Source organism: Boleophthalmus pectinirostris, unplaced genomic scaffold (genome assembly GCF_026225935.1).
Source record: "Boleophthalmus pectinirostris isolate CB_2022bp ecotype Guang Dong unplaced genomic scaffold, ASM2622593v1 HiC_scaffold_1, whole genome shotgun sequence".
NCBI classification, from domain to species: Eukaryota; Metazoa; Chordata; class Actinopteri; order Gobiiformes; family Gobiidae; genus Boleophthalmus; species Boleophthalmus pectinirostris.
Window position 1 is genome coordinate 4,787,133 of NW_026570970.1, and position 20,619 is coordinate 4,807,751.

Genomic DNA, 20,619 nt, shown 5'->3' on the forward strand with positions numbered 1-20,619 from the left:
ATTTTTCCTAATTTTTCATTTAAACACAAAATTGAAAAAACAAAACAAATTATTATCCCATTTTTCATGATGGTTTTGGTGACAAATAGTGAAGAAAACAGTTTTTTTTATTTTTGGTTTTATTTTGAAAAACGAATGACACACGGATCCGAGAGTGTCCCCGGTTTTTGCTTCTGAAATCCTGGTCTCTCTTTCCCTGTCGCCTGGCGCTAATAAAACGGCGTGATTAGTCGAACCTTTTCACAGCTGTTCTGTCCGTCACCGTGAGAGTTCCCTGAGCGCACACAACCGGCCCGCTCACCGCTCCCCGCTCCCCGCCGCCAGCTGCAGCCCCCGCTCATAAAAACGCCATTACAACAGGCAGCGCGCGGCTCATTCACACCTAATTAAATTATTGTCCGAGGTGTACATCGCGGCGCCGTGTGACAGCGCGAGTGATAGGGGGCGGGGTCTGGGCCTGAACTTTGACCCCGGGGCTGATTTCGAGGGTCACGGAGCCAATGAGGACAGATTGGGAACATGACGGAGCGCAGGAGGCAGGACGTGGGGCGGGGGGACACCGGGGCGCGATTCATGACCGCGTTTGTGTCGTATTGTCAGGATAATAGTGTCACAAAATTATAAATAATATAAGAACTCGACTGGAGGAACATTTGAACTAAAAAGGCGGTGGTTAGTCTCTGCTAAGGATCTAAAAATATCAAAAATATTGTGATATCACATCGTCAAAAGCCTCACAATATACTGAATTACAAGTTCCTTTGCTTAAATACATGGTTTTACAGTAGCAACAGCTTCTAAACGTTATGAACTACACTTCCCATGATTCATTTCAGCGCAGACAACAGGAAGAAATGTGTTTTTTACTTGAATTCTTGGGATTATAACGGAAGTAATTCACACCAAAATCTTGTCAGGGTATTTTAAAAGCAAAAAAAAAGTGTCACACAACTACAATTAAATCAGCCTCTTCAAAATATCGCAATAAATATCGTACCGTGAGATGCATATCGTGATAATATCGTACCGAGAGATTTGGATATCGTTACATCCCAAGTCTCTGCATTTTATTTTAATAAAAAAAAAACTGTATTCAAGAATTAGATTTTAAATGTCACAGGGGTGTACAGAAATATCAAAATATCATTATATCGTATAGTTTAATGTGACGATACAGTATCGATATCGTGGGGTGCTGTATCGATATATTCGAGTATTTTTTGGTTTATTTTACTAAATTATTTTGTTACAGCTACAGTTTTGTTGTTTGTTTAGAGGAAGGAAACTTCATTCACTTCAACTTTATGCGATAAATTTGACACATTCACTGTTTTAATGAGTAAAATGTTTGTGTTTCATATGAACTTTGCACAAGACGTTGGTTTAACAAAGACTTTTTAGTATCACAGACATGATTTAGCCTTTATTTTTATTGAATCAATGGTGAAATATATCATATCGAACTGGAATCGAGATATGTGTCGTATCAGCAACTTCTTAATGATACTCAGCTCTATGTTCAAATACAGATTTATCTATATCGATATTTTCCAGGGAAATATAGATTCCTTGGATTTTCTATTCCATTCTTGTTACGGCCCCAGGCCTTATTGGGGGCTCGTCCGGGATCATAATACCCTGTCCCACCTCAATAAATTGGTAATGATTAATAGGTTTGTATTAGGTAAGTTTTTCAATTGGGTTTTTTGAAATTTTGATTTGGTGTTTGGTGTATGGTGATTGGGTGGTGGAACGGGTGCTAATTTTGCCTGTGGCTAACGTTTGGAGCCAGTTATGTGTGACTGTTTGAGTGTGCTCCAGGTGTGGTTTGTGTCCGGCCTGATCACTCGTTCACACACCACCTTCTGAGCTTCTCTCATTTTCCAGATTCCTTGGGATGGGGCTTGGTTCTTAGTGCTCCTGGCCCATCTCATCGGGGTAGTGGAACAGCTAACACTGCTGCTTCATTGGTACTCCTGGTAACCTATAGCCCTGGCTCATGCTCTGACTTACCTTCCACCTTTCAGTCACCTGCTCCCCTAGTAAGTATAACATCATTTTTTTTTTTTTTTTTTTTTATAAAACTAGTTTGTAACTTAAGGGGGAGGGTGTTACGACCCCAGGCCTTAGATTGTTATTTGTTCTGTGTGTTCTAAATAAGTCTGCTGACACACCTGGATTCCTGCTGCGGGAGCCCTCGTTTGTGATTGGTGGGGCAGGTCGACGCCCACCTCACCTGCAGCCACTGCCCCCTATTTAAGGAGATGACCAGCACCTGTTCGGGGCTGCTGGCCTTGGTGGTCAGTCTGCCATTTTGTTTCATGTGTGTTTAGTTTAGTTCTGTTTTGTGCCTTTTTTGATTTGGTCACTCAGTTCTGTTTGTGGGTTTATGTGGTTTAATTTGGGGAACTTGTGTTTTAGTTTAGTGTGTGTCCCTAAGTTTTACCACTTGTTTTTTGTAAGCCTGCGTGACTCCTTCTGTGGCACAAAACTCTGTTTATTCTGTTGTTCTGTTTCTTAGTTTAGGTTGCTTTCTGTATATTTTTAGTCTTTTGTTAATTTACCTTTTACCTTCCTGTTAATTAAACATTATTTAATTTATTTACATCTTGGTTTTATTTTTGTTACTTCCCTTACCCAAACGAGCTGGGTCGTAACAATTCTTAATCACAGAACATTGGACATGAGACCCGTTGATACGTAACAACCTTGTGTTTTGTGTCTCAAGATGTTTATCCAATCTGAAACCTTATTTAGGTTTAAAAGCAGAAATCCAGTTGGTTTAAACCTTAGGCCGTTTACATGTACACAAGTGTAGTGACTATTTGTCAAATAAAAGTAACAAACAAAAGCGGCGAGCAAACTCAGAACTAAACATAACTCAAATTATCACTTTTGGGCACCATGGGTATGTGGTTTACGCAGCACAAATCAATGTCCATGACCAGAGCTGAATTTCCAAGATTTATTTTCCAGTTTTGGCAAACAACAAGGGATAAATGTTGAGCTACTCCTGCTGCCTCTCCTCTCGACTGGTAAAAAACCATAGGCCCACCCAGGTGCACTCTGGTCTACGTGTACCACCCTCCTTATCCCCTACGTGACCCAAATTAAACCAAAAACAAAAAAGGTCCTAACGTAAATAATACCAACTTAGACAAAGAAATATTAACATAGCAAAAATATATTATGCAAACTAAGAAAAATAAATTAATAAGCTGATTAAGAAACAAAAATAATAAACTAATTTTTTGCCTCTGAAAAAGAATCTTTCTAAAAACTCCGGCTAGAGTGGAGATTCTGGAAAACTGCTGCTGCTGCTGATGATGATGAAGCATCAGAGCAGCAGTCACATTTCTTCTGGTGAAACACTTCTCATGTGTTTACATTTACACACAGTTGATGTTTCATATCCATGATCAGAGACGAATGAGGCTCAGAGGTCAACAAATTTACCACTTCTTTAACAGATCTGTGGAGAGGCGAGCCCGCTCAGTAATGCATGTTTTTCAAGATGTTTTTGAGTAAAACTTACAACTGTAATGAAATAAATGCTACAGGTTTGAATCTAATCCAGGTGGCGCTTAGAGGTTTGGTGTAGTTATGACGGCGCTTGATGGAGGATTTATGCAGGTCGATGTAAACGAAAACTTTTTTGAAAACGATGCTTTGTGCATGAAGTTATTTTGGGAAAACAGAGGGAGGGAAATATCTGTTTCTCAACAAACCCGGCTTTGTTCAAAATGTAGCCTCAAATGCCTCTCTCCGATCTGAACGGTTAATAAATCCCAGCATCAGCTGTGAGTCATTGCTAGTGCAGCCTCTGCAGCTCAGGGAGGGAATTCTGGAGCTTTCACTCTTAAAAACTTTAAGTGACAGAATTTAATTTTCTTTTCCATTTTCTTTTAGTTCTGTTCAATGGCCCGGGCTCATTTATCGGGGTAGCTGCGAGGTCTTAAAAGTCTTAAAAAGATCTTAAATTTTATGTTCCTAAATTAAGGCCTTAAAAAGTCTTAAATTATGTTGTCCAAGTCTTATTTTTTCACAAAGGTCTTAAATTTCATTTGCCTATTTGGTAACACTTCATAATAACTACACCTTACTTAGCCTTAATAAAGCATGAACAAAGACTTAATTAATAATGAACAAAGATTTAATTAATAATTATTCACGCTTAGTAAATGCTTAATAAAGCAAAATTAGTCTTCACTTTAGAAAAGCTCTCAAAAAGACTTAACTAACAGATAACAGCTGCCTGAATTATCATTGCATTGCATTATTAGTAAATCATTCTCTCATGCCTTACTAATCATTAATAAATGCTCAAATGGTTAGTTCATGAGTAATTAAGTATGAAATAATCATGAGTAACTATTTACAGCACAGGCAAATTAAGTGCAAGTGATAATTCAGGTAGTAATTAAGTAGTTACTAAGCGTGAATCATTATTAATTAAGTCTTTGTTCATGCTTTATTAAGGCTAAATAAGGTGTAGTTATTATAAAATGTTACCACCTATTTCTTTTGTATCCTCAACTGGGCTGCAGCAACTTTACATAGAGGGAGGAAAAAAAACAACAACATGAAATCGTGTACCGTGAATGAACGTCTAATTTGGAGTCTGCGCAAACGATACTTTGGTTTCTGTTGCCGGCGGTAACGAGAAAACGATCAGAGTGGAGGAAGACGTTAGATGGATCATGAGGAAGTGCAGGTTTAATCCACAGTGGCTCTTAGATTCTAGATATAGTACTGTAGTTGGTTGGTCATTATTAGATTTGGATCTGGTGTTTTTCGTTCGCATAATTGGAGCGAAGTTGGTCTTAATTTTCATTTACGTGGTCTTAAAAAGGTCTTAAAAAAGTCTTAAATTTGGGGTAGTCAAACCTGGGGACTCTGTTTATATTATTGTAAGCGTGAGTACAATGTCGAGGGAGTTTACTAAACTTAAACAAACGATTATTGACTGAAAAATAAACGTAGTCAACATCCTCTCTTCTCTGATGTCACTTCCTGTCCTCTGCCGTTCCGCTCGGTGTTGCTACGACGACGCGCTACATTAGCCCGGCGCTAATGAGACACGAGCCGCAGTCCTGCCGCTCGTTCATCATCCTTTTATCAGGGGCCCCCAGCCACATTAATCACGAGCCGGGGCCGAGGCGGGGGCCCGTAATGCCCATAATGCCCTATTAGCGGCGGCGCTGGGGGAGCGGCACAGGCCAATGGAAGGGCCAAGGATTCCACTCCCACTGGCCTCCACACGGCGCCTCAGCCCAGCCCCCGAGCCGCCGTGATGAATATGTCTGTAGAAAATCATATTACGCAAAGAGGAAACGCAGAACCAGCCATGTTTACACTGTACGTACATGAGACTGTAACCATGACAGAGTTTGCTGGACGATTAATTGACCAAGAATTTATTGCGATAAACGATCATATTGACTAAACCAGGGCTAAACCAGGACTAAAACAGGACTGAACAGGTCTAAACGTGCTTTAAACCAGAATTGAACCAGGACTAAACCAGGTCTCAGTCCCGGTCTCAGTCCCGGTCTGGTCCCGGGGCCTAGTCCCGGTTTCCTCATCACCCAACAGTCTACGTGGGCGCTCCTGACACTCCTGGTTCAGTCTTGGTTTAGTCCTGGATCAGTCCTGGTTTAGTCCCGAGATCGGACCGGACCAGGACCAGGACTGAGACCGGAACCAAGACTAGGACTGAGACCAGTTAAGACCTAGTTTAGACCTGTTTTAATCCTGGTTTAGTTCTGGTTTAGGGCTGAGATCAGGACTGGACCAGGACCAGGACTGAGAGCAGGACTGAGACCGGAACCAAGACTAGGACTGAGACCAGTTAAGACCTGGTTTAGAGCTGGTTTAGACCTGGTTCAGTCCTGGTTTAGTTCTGGTTTAGGGCTGAGATCAGGACTGAGAGCAGGACTGAGACCAAGACTGAGACCTGGTTTAGTCTTGGTTTAGTCCTGGTTTAGTACCAAGATCGGACTGGACCAGGACCAGGACTGAGACCGGAACTGAGACTAGGACTGAGACCAGTTAAGACCTGGTTTAGAGCTGGTTTAGACCTGTTTTAATCCTGATTCAGTCCCACTTCAGTCCTGGTTTAGTTCTGGTTTAGTCCTGGTTTAGTACCAGGACCGGGACTGAGACTAGGACTGAGACCAGTTTAGACCTGGTTCAGTCCTGGTTTAGGACTGAGATCAGGACTGGACCAGGACCAGGACCAGGACCGGGACTGAGACCGGGACTGAGACCAGGACTGAGACCAGTTTAGACCTGGTTTAGACCTGTTTTAGTCCTGGTTCAGTCCGGCATCGCAGTTTAAGTCACAGAAACGGGAAACAGTCATTATCCATTTTTTCCATTTTTCATTTAAACACAAAATCGAAAACGAAAAAATGAATCCTTATCTGTTTTTTCATTTTGGTTTTGGAGACAAATAATATTTATAATTTCATTTTCTTATTTTTGTTTTTGTTTTGAAAAACAAATGAACGAACGACACACGGATTCATTCGGGCTCTTTAACGTCTCGGTCAAATTATCTCTAAAATAAACCACAGTTCTGTTAAATGTAGGTCACCGCAGATAAAACGATGCGAAGTGCCTATCCTCTCATTTTCGTCGCTACTTCCTGTCCCGCTCCGACTCCGCCCCCTCATCTCGCCCTCGCCATTCATCACGGCCGTTTGGATCGAAGCGCGTGAACGTCGCCCGTCCGTGTGGATCATAATTACACGCGCTCTCCTGCCGTCCCGATGAGCGGCGGCGGTGGCGGTGACGGTGGCGAGCATGCACGAGCGCGCGGGCATTAGCGATAGCCAAACATCCATCAGATTAGCGAGTCCGCGGCGTGATGGATGAGCTAACAGCGCCTGATCATTAGCTCGTTTAGTGTCTGCGCGGCGAGAGGGAGCGGAGGAGGGAGCATTTGTATTCATTAGAGGCGAGGCGGTGGCGGTGGAGGTGGCGGTGGAGGCGGAGGCAGGCCTGGGTCTGTTTCTGCGGTCGGCGTTTGGTTTGGGCCGGAGCAGCTACAGCAAAAGAATCAATTGTGAAGCTAAACATTAGTTCAAGGTGAGTGTGTTTGTGGAAATGGTGACTTAGCAGAGCCCAGAGGAGGACTTGATCTGGTTTTGTTTTGGTGTCTAGTCATTTGTTCGACTCTTGTGTGAGGGGGGGGGGGGGGGGGGGGGGCTTTTCATACAAAAATGCTTCACAATGCAACAGAAAAATTACCAATAGAGGATAATTAAAAACAGCAGACACCCTGCTCCGCAAGCTCGGGGTTCTCTCTCTCTCTCTCAAGTCCTAAATTCTGGTTTAGACCTGGTTTAGACCTGGGTTAGTCCTGGTTCATGTGTTGTTGTCTATGATTTAGTGATTATAAACAATGTTAATGTTAATAACTCAATTCATCATTTTGAGTAAAAAAACTTTAAATATTACTGATTTTTACTGAAAGTCAGTTGGGGGCGATGACCGATCGACATAAAATGTCACTGGCTGAGTGGTCAGATCCACTGACCCACAGACTGAATGCTGTTGTTGTGTCCTTGGGCAAGACACTTAACCTTCCCCCTAGTGTCTGTGTTCACTGGTGTGTGAGTGTGTGGGAGTGTTTGTTGTAAAAAAAAAAAAAGCCTTGAAGGTGGAAAAGAACTATATAAAAATGTGAGCATTATTTGTCAGTTTTTCCGTTTCTGAAAGCTGGATAAAAGAACATTTTGTGTTATTTTGTAATGAAAATTGTAAATTTGTGGCTGTCTTTATTTTAAATAATAAAAAATCTTTATTTATAAAGCACTTTTATAAACAGTGTTTACAAACTGCTGTACCACAGCAAAGAACAATACAAAAAGAATAAAAACAGACAATGATGCAAACAATCCAATACATTATAAAAAGAAATAGAAAACAAATAAGTAAGGAATAAAATCAAGCTCATTTAAAAAGGTCTTTTGGTATTATGTTTAAGTCAAAATGATTAATTTCTGAATAATTTAGTTGACTTATCACAGTTACTCACATACATTTTTGCAGCTCTAGAGTTAAGTCTAGGGTTAGATCCTCAATATTTATTTAAATATCTCTCCCTAAATGTTTAGACTTCACATTGTGCAGTTTTGGTCTGATGATGCATTTAAACCAAATCAATCTTTGTATTTTCTTCTTTGTATTTGTCATATCCAGCGTCGTCAAAACTGATTTGATGCATAATTCTCTCCAAACCTTCACACAGACTCACTCATCTATTGTAATGTGATTTGGTTGAGTTCTGGTCTTGGTCTTGGGACGATCTCCAGATCTTCAGTCCTGATCTGAGTCCGTGAGTCAGAGGCTGCACAGGGCCATAACTCAGAGGAGCAGACGGTCTTCATGTTCCTCTGATAACATCTCACCTTTAAACTGCTCTCATCCATCACAGGTGGAGTCCATCACCGCTCTCTCCACGTCCCAAAACTCTTTTTTTCATAACGTTTATCCTCCAGTGTGTTTGTACGAGGAGTGTGTCTGTGTTCTCACAAACCAACAGCCCCAGGAGACTTAGAACGTTTTGAAAAAGAATGTTATGTTCTGTTAATTATATATTTTTAAGTAAATCCATAACACCCAGCCAGTGGTGGAAAGTATTTACAAAATAAACAGTGTCACACATAAGTACAAAATATAGGTATCTGTTTATTCAAAAGTACTTTATTCAAGTACTTAAAAAAAAAAAGTGGTTATACTTTTACTTTACTACATTTGAGAGCAGGTATCTGTTTTTTCTACTCCAGGAAGTAAAAAATATGGATTCAGTTGTTTCTGATGAACGAAATTCTGCACAATTCTTTATCAAATTCACCTTAATACAGACAGACATGTCAAACTTAGGACCGGGGGCCATATTTGGCCTGTGATATACTTATATTTGGCCCGTGAGATCATATCAAATCTGTATTAGATCTGGTCCGATAGATGGATTATAGAGACATTTATTTAAAATGTTGTTATTATTTAACATTTTGCTTGTTCTGGATTCAATATGTAAGCAAAACTATGGTTAAACATTTATTTTAATAAGAAAAGGTTTAAATTAATTGAATTACATATCTCCAAAGAAGAGAAAACATGCTGATGTTGTTGAAATTTAGCAATAAATATTTAGTTTGGCACATGACTTAGTCCCAGTTTTTAATTTTGGCCTGTGTGAATTTGACTTTGACATTCCTGCTTTAATAGAGCTCAAAATCTGTGCAAAGGAGCTCTGCTCTGTGTAACTTGTGGAGCATCCATCAAATGCTTTTTCTCCATGGAGATATCATTGCTCGGCCTGAAATGTTCCACAGCGTGACATTAAACAGCTCTGACATTTATTAAATTACAGGTGGTTTAATAACTCAAAAATATCTAGAAAAACATTGATTCTGACTGAGTGGGGTCGCCTCTCCGCAGATCTGACCTGTAACTTGGCCTGGTTTAGTCTCCGTAATGACAGAAAGGTTTAATGAAACATTCCAGACAAAACATCTCCATGGGGAAAAGCTTTTGACAGGCGCTCCACCAGAAAAAAAAAAATAAAAATAAATAGATGACTGAATACAGGCTTATTTGTTTTGGTTTTTTTTGCAATTAATACAATTTTGATCACGATTTCAACTTGTGTGTCAAACAAGCTCCAAACTCACAATCAAGGTGAAATGATTTAAGCTTAACAAAGTTTATTTTGGGATATTTTTTTATATAAATACCTAAGAAAATACCTAGAAAAACAGGCATTCTCCACAGATCTGACGTGTAACTTGGTCTAGGTTGGTCTCCATGAAGATTTAGAAGGTTTAATGCCATACTGTGAAACATTTCTGACACAGCAACAACATCTCAGGGCAGACGAACACTTTCTGTACGATACCACGTGACAAATCTGCAGGTTTGTGTGCGTGAAACGAAATGTGTGAATGAAACAAAACACAACTCCAGGTCTGTTTGTGACGAGGAAGCTAGGGATGGGCATGATTAATCGATTAATTGATAATTGATCATTAAGAATTTCATCGATTACGTTAATTTTAAATCGACAAACTGAATGTAGGTTGCTGTGTGTATCGTGACCAAACAGGTGTGTACATGTGTCTCTGCATCAGAAGGAGCGAGACACAAACAGTGGGTCAGTCTGTAACGAACCGAAGCACAAATGTGGATTTAACGATGATTTGTACAAGAAATTCCACACTTTCCGTTGCGTTGGGACAAGTGTGAGTCCATGTGCACAGTGTATAAAGCAGCACATATGTTTCTGTGTGTTTTTCCAGTGAGTCGCTCAAATGAATCCCCCGTAGTTTTTTACCACTGGTGAGACACAAGTTGAACCACATCAGCGACACGATGAGGTTTTAAATTTAGTTTCTGTGAGATTTGAACAAAACTGAATTAAACACATTATAATGTCAAACAGACTGATGTGGCTCTAGAGTGGTTACGGTTTATATGTCGTAAAATTGAGTTTATTTATGCAGATTAGTAGTGCAGATAGTAATAATAATGATGATCATTTTAATATAAAAAACGTTAATGATTAATCGATTGTTAATTCTTCTGACGATCGATTAATTTCATCAAATGCCCATCCCTAGAGGAAGCATCAAAACATAGATCAGAAAGTGTAATATGGGCCCTTTAATACGAGCTGAGCACCTGTCAGATAAGGCCCCTGTCCCTTCTGTGGGTGAAGGACTATCGTTTCTTGCCTTTGATAAGCTGAAGTCCACACTTGGCGCAACACTGTTTTTTCAATGGACCCAGCCTTGTCGTCCTGTTGACCTCCCGACCCTCTGATACGTAGACTTCCTGTAAGCCCTCGTCGGCCTCCTGCACCTGACAGAGGATCAGATGTGTGGAGATGGATGGGTCCAGGAGCAGACAGGCCCGGCGTCTGCTCTGGGACACTCTAATATCCCCCTGAGGATCTGATAAGGCCCAGGTGAGACCTCCGGGCGTCACTTATCTTCCTACGAACGGCTTCCAACACCACCGCCTCGTGAACTGGAGAAAGGCACGAGACTCAGGCTGATTCACCACTGACAAGACAAAAAAATGAGAGCCCATGAAGTTAATGTACATAAGAAGACAAAACGTTTTAGGATAATCGTCACTTGGTCACATGAAGCTTCTGGTGATGTATTTTTGAAGTGTGACACAAACAGTAGAAACACGTATTTAGGTTTTTTTAAAGGGGATAAAACGTTCCTTGTGGTACTTTTGAGTTAGAAGTTTCTTTAATACAAAGCGAAGGTGATCCTGACCAAGATTCCTGACAGAGACACTGAAGGACGGGTCCAACACAAAGCACAAATTTCCATGTAAAGATAATAAAGTGTCCCTAACCGAAGGGCCTGTTTACACGAGAACGCTCCCGGGTAAAAACGACAAAATATTTTATCAGAAGTGCCTTTCGTTTAGACGGTGATGGCGTTTTTGGGGCTTAAAAATGTAAAAATCTGAAACCGGCCTCCAGAGTGGAAAAGGTGAATACACTCTACATCTACACTGCCCAAGACGCAAAACTCTGGTCAGATCTACTCACATGTTTACGTCACATACATCACCACCTAGAGTCACCATGTAGCCGCCTGACATGCATATGCAATTGAATTTCACAGACTTTTGCATCACCCTATGCATGCAGATTTCCTCCCAAAAATGCTTGTCTAAACGCGGAATAAAAAGTGAAGATGCGACGCCACTTTTGCATCTTCTGTTCCAGACCGTCATCATATAAACTTAGCCTCAAGAATTCAATTGACTTAGGCTACGTTCAGACTGCAGGGCTTAACGCTCAATTCAGATTTTTTTTGTGAAATCCGATTTTTCGAGGTCGTTCACATTTCCAATTAAATGTGACTTGTATGTGACTCCAGTGTGAACATTAAACAGCCCAAAAGTGTCCCGCATGTGACACTGGAGACACGACGACGTCAACCGCAGCGAGCGTCTCTGTGTTTACAGAAGTTGTCCAAACATGGACGCAGCATCGAGCACCTGGAGATTTTAAAGTTCCTCTCGTACCGGAGCCAGAACATGAACAACTTACTTGTTTTAAGGAGGAGATTGAGAAGGAGAAGGACGAGGTTTTTGCTCGTGGTGTTTTGTGGGACAGAACGTTGAAAGGAACGTGTAGGTGGATGAATGCACTTTGGCCAGACTGAAGTCACATGTCAAAAGATCAGATATGTATCGGTTTCAGGAGCACATATCCAAGTGTCCTGAGTCGCATTTGAAAAAATCGAATCTGTTTCGTTCAGACTGTCATTAAAAGATCAGATACAGGAACATAGAAGCCAAAAATCGGATTTGGGTCACTTCAGGCTGCAGTCTGAACGCAGCCTTTAGAAATGCATAAGCCTCGTTTCCACTGACACGGTTCACTTGGGGCGACCTTGGCACGAAACAGTTAAGAGAGGGCCACCCTCACCCGGGCCACCCCACATTGGGCCTGGGAGATTTGGACGTTACACAAGTCTAGCAAGAACAAACAACACTGCTCAACTACAACTCAAAAAAAAAAAAAAAAAAAAAAAAAAAGAAGAATGCAGATGAAAGTGAATGAGTGCTCAGCTGATCCTCACAAGGACTAACATGAGCTTGACTTTTACTTTTGTTTATTTACATACACGCAAAGACTTTGCTGCAGAGAGAAATGACTGTGACCAGCACCACGAGCCGGTCCCAAGTCCCTAATGTTCCAGACCGATCTGGAAGGTTGTAACTCCAGCGGTCCACTTTGGACTCAGTGAAAACACTCAGGGTCCCCGTACCAGCCCTACGGAAATGAGGAAATGTATTTATATTTATTTTTGTTGCTATTATTTGGCTATTTTTTAATTTAAACTTATTGATTTAATTGAGTTTTTAATTGATTTGTTTAGGAGTGTTTGTTCTAAACTGAAAATAATAAAGTTGTAAAAAAAAACATAGGCGGTGTGTGTAGGGGAGCATGCCTATCTTCCCTCATTTACTAAGCTTTTTTTTTTTTTTTTTTTTCAAAATTAAGCCCTATGTTCCCACATTTCCTTTGTCATCAATTTGCATCAGAATTTATTCCCATTTTCTCTCAATTTGGTCGTCAATTACACCCAAACTATTACTACAGATGTGATGTAAAGGTCTTGGAGCAAAGGACCTGAGGTTGAAATGACTATGAATCGTCCCTTTAAATGCGATAAAAATAAAAATGACGTGATTTTGAGTTTAATTTTGAGAAAAATCTTAGAAATAATGAAACATAGAGCTGACCCGGTGTGTAGAATCCCTCAGTCGTCCAGGCAGAATCCATTCAATTTGTCAACTTGACAAACGTTTATTATTTTAATTATGTTATTTTAAATAAACCTTTGTCCAGTTGACATGTTGAATTTCTCTTTGTCTTTGCCATGAGGCTTTAGTAATGTTGTAAATTTCAGATTTTGGCGACACAATACACACACTCTGAGTTAATTGTCTGCAAAACAATTTGTCTGATTAAAAAAAAGATCATTTTTAGGAACCAGTGATGCAAGCGATTATTACCTGTTTGTAGATTTAATAAAAAAAAAAAAAAAAATGGAAGCGTAACCTGAAAAACCAGCAAATGCTGGCGAGGTTTGACACTACTGCAGTTTAACAGAAATAATCAGCTCACCTGTTCTAGCTCCAACTGAGTCTCTTCTTAATGATCAGATTATGTTTTGACCTGTGCAAACTGTGTAAAATGGACTAGTTCTGTTTTCTACACAAAACAGACTCAAACACCAGGTCCCACACCTTTAACTGTATTTAGTGTAAGCTCGTGTTTCACCCGCCGCTGAGTCTCTGAGGCGGCAGCAGCAGCAGAACCATCGCTCATGTGTTATCGGCTGGATCAGTGTAGGTCAGTGAGGCGGGAGCGGGCTTCCTCTCAGCGCCTAATGAACACTTTACACTCCTCCTCGGCTCCAAAGGTCACCACTTCTGCCCTCCATCACAGCCCTGACAGCCCCAGGAAGCTCCCACTGCTCAGGTAATAAGAGGATCTACGCACCGCCAGATCAACCGTGATATGGAGGAATTACTGCCTCACAGTCACGGACTCACATTTGCATTTTTAAAATTCAGCCCTGACTTTTAGGAGGGAAATGGTGCTAAAGGACAGGAATAAAACACTATTAGGTGATGTACCCTGGCGACAGGTACTAAAAGAAGGTTAAAAGATCTGTGGAGGGAGAGCACCACTGCACCTGATGCCTGTCCCACTCACATTACACACTGTCCTTCAAAACATAGGCTGTATAGGCGAGTTTCAGCTGACGTCATTGTTATTAAAAGCCCGCGTTGCTGCTGGGAAATATTTTGGTCGGAGGCAAGAAACACGGTAGCGTCAAACACAGTGCGTAACCTCGTATTTATCCCCGATAATGGTAAATTCCTGCTGCATTATCGGATGCACAAATAGAAGCACGGAAGAAGGAAAATGTCTTTTTCGTATTCTGAGTGAAAAGAACCACTAACGGAGAATTAAACGACTTTCAAACATCCGCAGAGCAAACGTAGAAGATCCTAACAAACCGTGGACTCCAACAAGTTCAACAACACATCGAGACTCTTGGAGGTTTTCATCTTTTCTGCTGTGAATGGCCCAGGAGTTTCCACCAAGTCATTGTGGATATCGCCAAAGTGAATATTTGTCCAGGTAGTTGGCGATTCTGACCAGAAATTTGGTTTGGTCCACCTTTTGTCGGGGTTGAAAAGGGTGATTTGTCGTCCGTCGATGCTTATGACCAATTTCTGGTCAAATAGTCTTGTGTCCTCTGCCGTTAGAGTGGATAAATAACCGGGATCAATACCCTTTACGTGTTTTCTCGCTCCGTCCGTCAAGTTGAATTAGTGTTTCTTGTTGCCGACCAAAATAATTCCCAGCATGCAACACACGCTTTTGTCAACAATGAAACTCGCCTATAAAGAAGTGGACCGAGGGAGTGATCCAGTCAAATAAAGCTCATTGAGGCCTGCTCCTTCCCACCCAAAATGATGAGCCCGACAGCAGCAGTTTCCGAGAATTGTGATGTTTTTTTCAATACACAACATAAACTGGAGGGTTAAAATTTCAGAGTAAAATATTTCAGAGTTGTTTTTAACAGAGTGTTATTTTAACTATTTGAAAGTTAAATGGGGGTTAGAGTTGGGATTACTTGCCAGAGTTGATATGGCTGAAGTTAATTCAACTTCTCTTAGTGTTAATTTGGCTCCTTCCACCCACTACTTCAAACTCCCGTGAGACAAGACCAGTTTGAACCAGTTTTGTGCATAATTTAATCTTAAATTAACAAAAATAAAGTGTAAAAATAAAACACCTCTGTGTGTTGTTTTACTAAATCAGGATAACTCTACAAAGTGTTATCCGTTTACCCTCAAAGCATTAATATAACTCTTGATTTTGGGGTTAAAATGGAACTTTGGTCCAGTGTTACTTATTTAACATTTCCACAAATGTTAAATTAACTCTAGAACAGATTGGACTCATATAAACCCTGAGAAAATGTTAAAATTTACTCTGTGAGAGACAATTTTAACACTCCACCTTTTGCTGTGTAGGACGTTAAGTGTAGCCAGAGTCAGTGGAGCCGGAGACGCACCCATGCTCACGTTCTGCTTGGATCACAGCAGCAGCAGGTTATGTCCTTTTATGTACACAGTGGATGGTCTGAAATAGGGATGGACAGTGTGTGAAATACCGGTCAGTATTCGGGGGGGGTCCTCATCTCCGAATTGTTGAGCAGAGCTGCGATCGCCTTGAATGCACAGATTTGATTGGCTCAGCAGCGTCACGATCGGTTTGTTTGTTCCTTGGTCCATTAATACAGAGCTGTAAAGTTTAGACTCTAAACTGAATAGGCCCGATTCAACTGATTCAACTTAAAAACTGAACTGTATTTAGCCTAATGCTAAATACAGAAGAAATGCTACAGTCAGACTAGATCTAAACCAGAGTCCTGACGAGCGGGAGCAGCTCTGGTTCAGGCCGAGCGCAGAGGAGCTGGAGCCCATATGGAGAAGGTATGGACAAACATATGCCATTTTAACATGTTTCATCTGAATCCTAAAAGATTTGTATATGACAGTGAAAACAGTTACAAGATCTTTGGTAAATATGTGCAGCGTGAAACATAAAACTTTGTCACTTGCAAGGACTGAATGACACTAATTCCACATACGATATCCTCACAAGTGTTGGACAAAGGTTATTTTTTAACCACATAATCATAATCATTACATGGAACATACAAAGAAAATGTAGTTTATCATGCACATTACCTATAAATGTCATGCAAAATGTTAAACTTTATCTTTACTAGTTTTTGATAATATAGTTGTATGAGAAGATACAAAAGATTTACCACAAAGACAGTGGCAAATTCTTATATTTCTTTCCATATGGGACCACAACATGTAAATACCTATTTTTTTAATTTTTCACTGAGTGTGTACACATGCACATCAATAACTCGGTTATGATCGGGTTTTTTGAGTGTCCCGGTTTCTTCATGGTGCATGTAAACGCAGTAACCCGGTTTCAGCGTCCCGGTTATGAGAAACCGGGATACTGCAGCTGCTTTATTCTGATAGTAACCGGGATACTGTGGCATGTATACGCAGTATCCCGGTTACTGCAAGATAAAGTTGAGTGCGCATGCGTCCAAAAGACACTTTCCAGTCTTTTCACCACAACAGTAGTGACATAAATAAATTGACCAACATAAATAAAGTGACCACATGAGTGAAATAACTGTAAAATTAAGAGCTGCGCTAAACCTGCACTCGTGTGACGCTGAAAAACTAAAACATGAACTATCTCCTATACAACACACACACACACAGACTCACCATCATCAGCACCTCTTCTGTCACAGAAATAACACACATAATCCACAGAGTCGTGTCATTTAGTCCAAAAGAAACTGAACCACATCAGCGGCACAAGGAGCAGCTGTTTTTATCAGCGCTAACAGTTTATGCTAATTAGCCAAACGGTCTTAAGTTTCATTTCTGTAAAACATAAACAAATGTGATCAGAGCTGAATGATCTGATCAAACAGGCTGATGTGGATCTATAGTGTTTATGGTTTATATGTTGTAAAGTTGAGTTTATTTATGCAGAAGATTTTAATGAAGAATCTGTTGGTTTGATGTGTGCAGTGGATTGTAAAAGGAGCTCACGGTTTGTATTTTTCCTGGTTTATGAAATAGATTTAAGTTAAATTTTTGCACTTGCGCATTTGTAAGATTATGTCATAAAACCGGGATACTCCATTTGATCCTGTACACGCGGATATGAGTGTCCCGGTTTCTCAGCGCGCATGTAAACGCAGTAACACGAATACTGACAGAACCGGGATACTGATGTGCATGTGTACGCGCTCACGCTTTTTGCGGACTTCTGTAAATAAATTCACAAACACTATTTTTGACTACGCCATATTATTTCTTTTTGTTAAAAAGAACCCACGACATACTTCCCTTACCCAAACGAGCTGGGTCGTAACACACACAATGATGCCACAGGATGTAAGAAAATTAAAAACAAGATGTAAAATGGAATAAATTAAATAATGTTTAATTAACAGGAATGTAAAGGTAAATTAACAAAAGACTAAAAAATATACAGAAAATAACCTAAACTAAGAAACAGAACAACAGAATAAACAGTTTTGTGCCACAAAAGGAGTCACGCAGGCTTACAAAAAAATGAGTGGTAAAACTTAGGGACACACACGAAACTAAAACACAAGTTCCCCAAATTAAACCACATAAACCCACAAACAGAATCGAGTGACCAAATCAAAAAAGGCACAAAACAGAACTAAACTAAACTACACACATAAAAACAAAATGGCAGACTGACCACCAAGACCAGCAGCCCCGAACAGGTGCTGGTCATCTCCTTAAATAGGGGGAAGTGGCTGCAGGTGAGGTGGGCGTCGACCTGCCCCACCAATCACGGACCAGGGCTCCTGCAGCAGGAATCAGAGAAGTCGGCAACAATCACACAACAAATTAGACCTAAGGCCTGGGGCCATAACAGCGTGACCGTAAGACCACAATATGGGAAAAAAACAAAAACAAAATAAAATATATATGACCTAAAAGAAAGGAGCCACTGTTTCAGGCGCGAGAATGTGACCTACAGAATACTGTGATCATCTTAAACGCAGTAATACCGATCGACTCCAGCTAGAGCCAATCCAGATCTACTCAAGCTGCCCGCTGTTAGCCCATTATAAAGAAAAGACACACCCCACTGAGCCTTAAATTCAACTTTAGTTTTCCGCTTTTCACATGATGCACGAAGACTAGATTTAATAATTATCCCGACAGGCCGAGGCACCGCGTCAAAATGAAAGCGAATATTAAAACTAAACACATTTAGCCTGAGGAGGGGTGCTTAAAGACAGAGCTGTGAATCCCGCTCCCGCTAATGAGTAATTATCCATTCCAGAGGAGCGCCGGGTGGAGGAGCGGGGCCGGCGTGGGTGGGGGGCTGTGGAGCAGTGAGACAGAGCGGGCAGCAGCAGACGGTAGGTGTCTCTGTCCTCCCCAGGCTGGATAAACCTCCTCCTGGGCTGGGTACACCTCCTCCTGTTCATTCTCTGCTCCGGCGTTCACATCTGTTTCTGAGAGATCCAGGAGAACTGCTTCATTGGTGCAAAACGTGTCTATCTACGTCTACGTCCACTGCTCGGTTTTGTAGATGGAGAAATGAACAGTGTTTAAACAGAAATTGAAGGCAGATTGGGCTTGTTGGTGGAGTAATTCTCGTCTCTAAGTCCTAGAGCTACGAAGAAGTCGAAGGCAAAGGGCATTAAAGCGCCCATATTACACTATCCCAAGGACACAATTATTTTGAAAAACGAGGAACACACAGACTCTCTTCGGCCCTAGTCGTGAAACGTTAGTCCTGTCACTCTTAACACACTGGTCTTTGATTTCTCAGTTTTGTTTCCACGAGCTCCTGTGAAAAAGATCCCTCACGCCGCAGAACACCGCAGCGCCGGGGCAGACCCACCGCTGACTCTAACTCAATCACGGCCGCCCTCCTGCGTCCACAGCGCCGCCTTCGCACTCGCTTTTGGCTCCGTCTCCAAAGCTCCGGCCCAAACCCGCACAGTCCCACAGGCAGTTTCTCCGTTTCCCCCCCTGACGTGTGAGCCTCCCGCGTCGGGCACACACGAAGCAGCAGGGCCCCACTTTCCCAGGACCAGGTTCAGATCACATAGGGCTAAATCAGGGACAGACCCGGCTCTTACTCCGGGTCCGTAATGAGCTGATACATCTGTGTTTCCAGCGTACACTTGTCGTCAGTTTCAGTCTCAGCACAGACTCTGCAGGAGGCCGGGGCTGTTCCGCGCTCACGGTCGGCTCAGGGGGGACTGGCACTAGTGTCTGATATAACACCACGGGTTTGTGTGTTTGAACAACGGACATTTCTGTGAAAACAAAATCAAATCCACTCTTCAAGACCACAGCTGTGTCAGGACTATTCTTTAGAAACTGACATTTTTGACAACAGTACTTGAGAACATTCTCCAAGAAGATGGATCAGTTTTATGCTCATACTGTAGAACAGAATCTGTGTATCATTCGTTCATTAGTTTTTCCAATATAAAACCAAAAATTAATAAATGGAAAAACAACTGTTTTCTTCGCTATTTGTCTCCAAAACCAAAATGAAAAAACAGATAATGATTCGTTTTTTCAGTTTTCGATTTTGTGTTTAAATGAAAAATGGAAAAAAATGGATAATGTCCGTTTTCAGTTTGCGTGACTTCCGTGACTGCGATGCCGGACTTTTGCACTGCATACGGACTGAACCAGGACTGATCCAGGTCCGATCCAGGTCCGAGACCAGAGCAGGACCAGGGCGGGACAAGAGCGGGACTGGGAGGGACCAGGCCAGACTCTGAGCTTTGACTCCGAGCCTCCGCGGGGTCCCAGCCTCAGCTTCGAGCTCCGGCCCTGCCTGTCTCAGTCCCGCTCTGGTCCCGGACCTGGATCAGTCCTGGTTCAGTCTGTATGTCACGGAACACTCTGCACTTTGCTTTATACATGACTTTGAGGAGACTTAAGTCGACAATATCCTGCATTTTCAACACTTTAAGTTGAACAAATATTGGGTTGTATGGTTCTCTACAATGACTGTTGGTGATCATTCTCAAGGCCCTTTTTTGTAAAGTAAATAAAGGCTGTAGGTAAGTTTTACATGTGCAAGTCCAGTGTAGAGCTTGAAATGGTACACATGTACCAACGACTTGAATTACCATAAATAACTGGAAAAATGTGGGTGTTTTAAAACCTTTGACCGGTAGTGTAGTGTTGGATTAAAGTTTGCCTAATAAAAATGCATCTGGGTTTGTCACGACGTGCGACATAAATGTACAGAGGCAGTTAAATACCACTGCGAAACCATTAAGAGAATGTAACTCCAGTTAGAACCTTGAAAAAACAGGTTTAAAAATCCACATTTTACATTAACATTACATTAAACAGTCTTACGAAACAGTTTTAAATGCTATTATTGGTCTGCTCAGTTACAATGTTTTACTTCTCAACAGA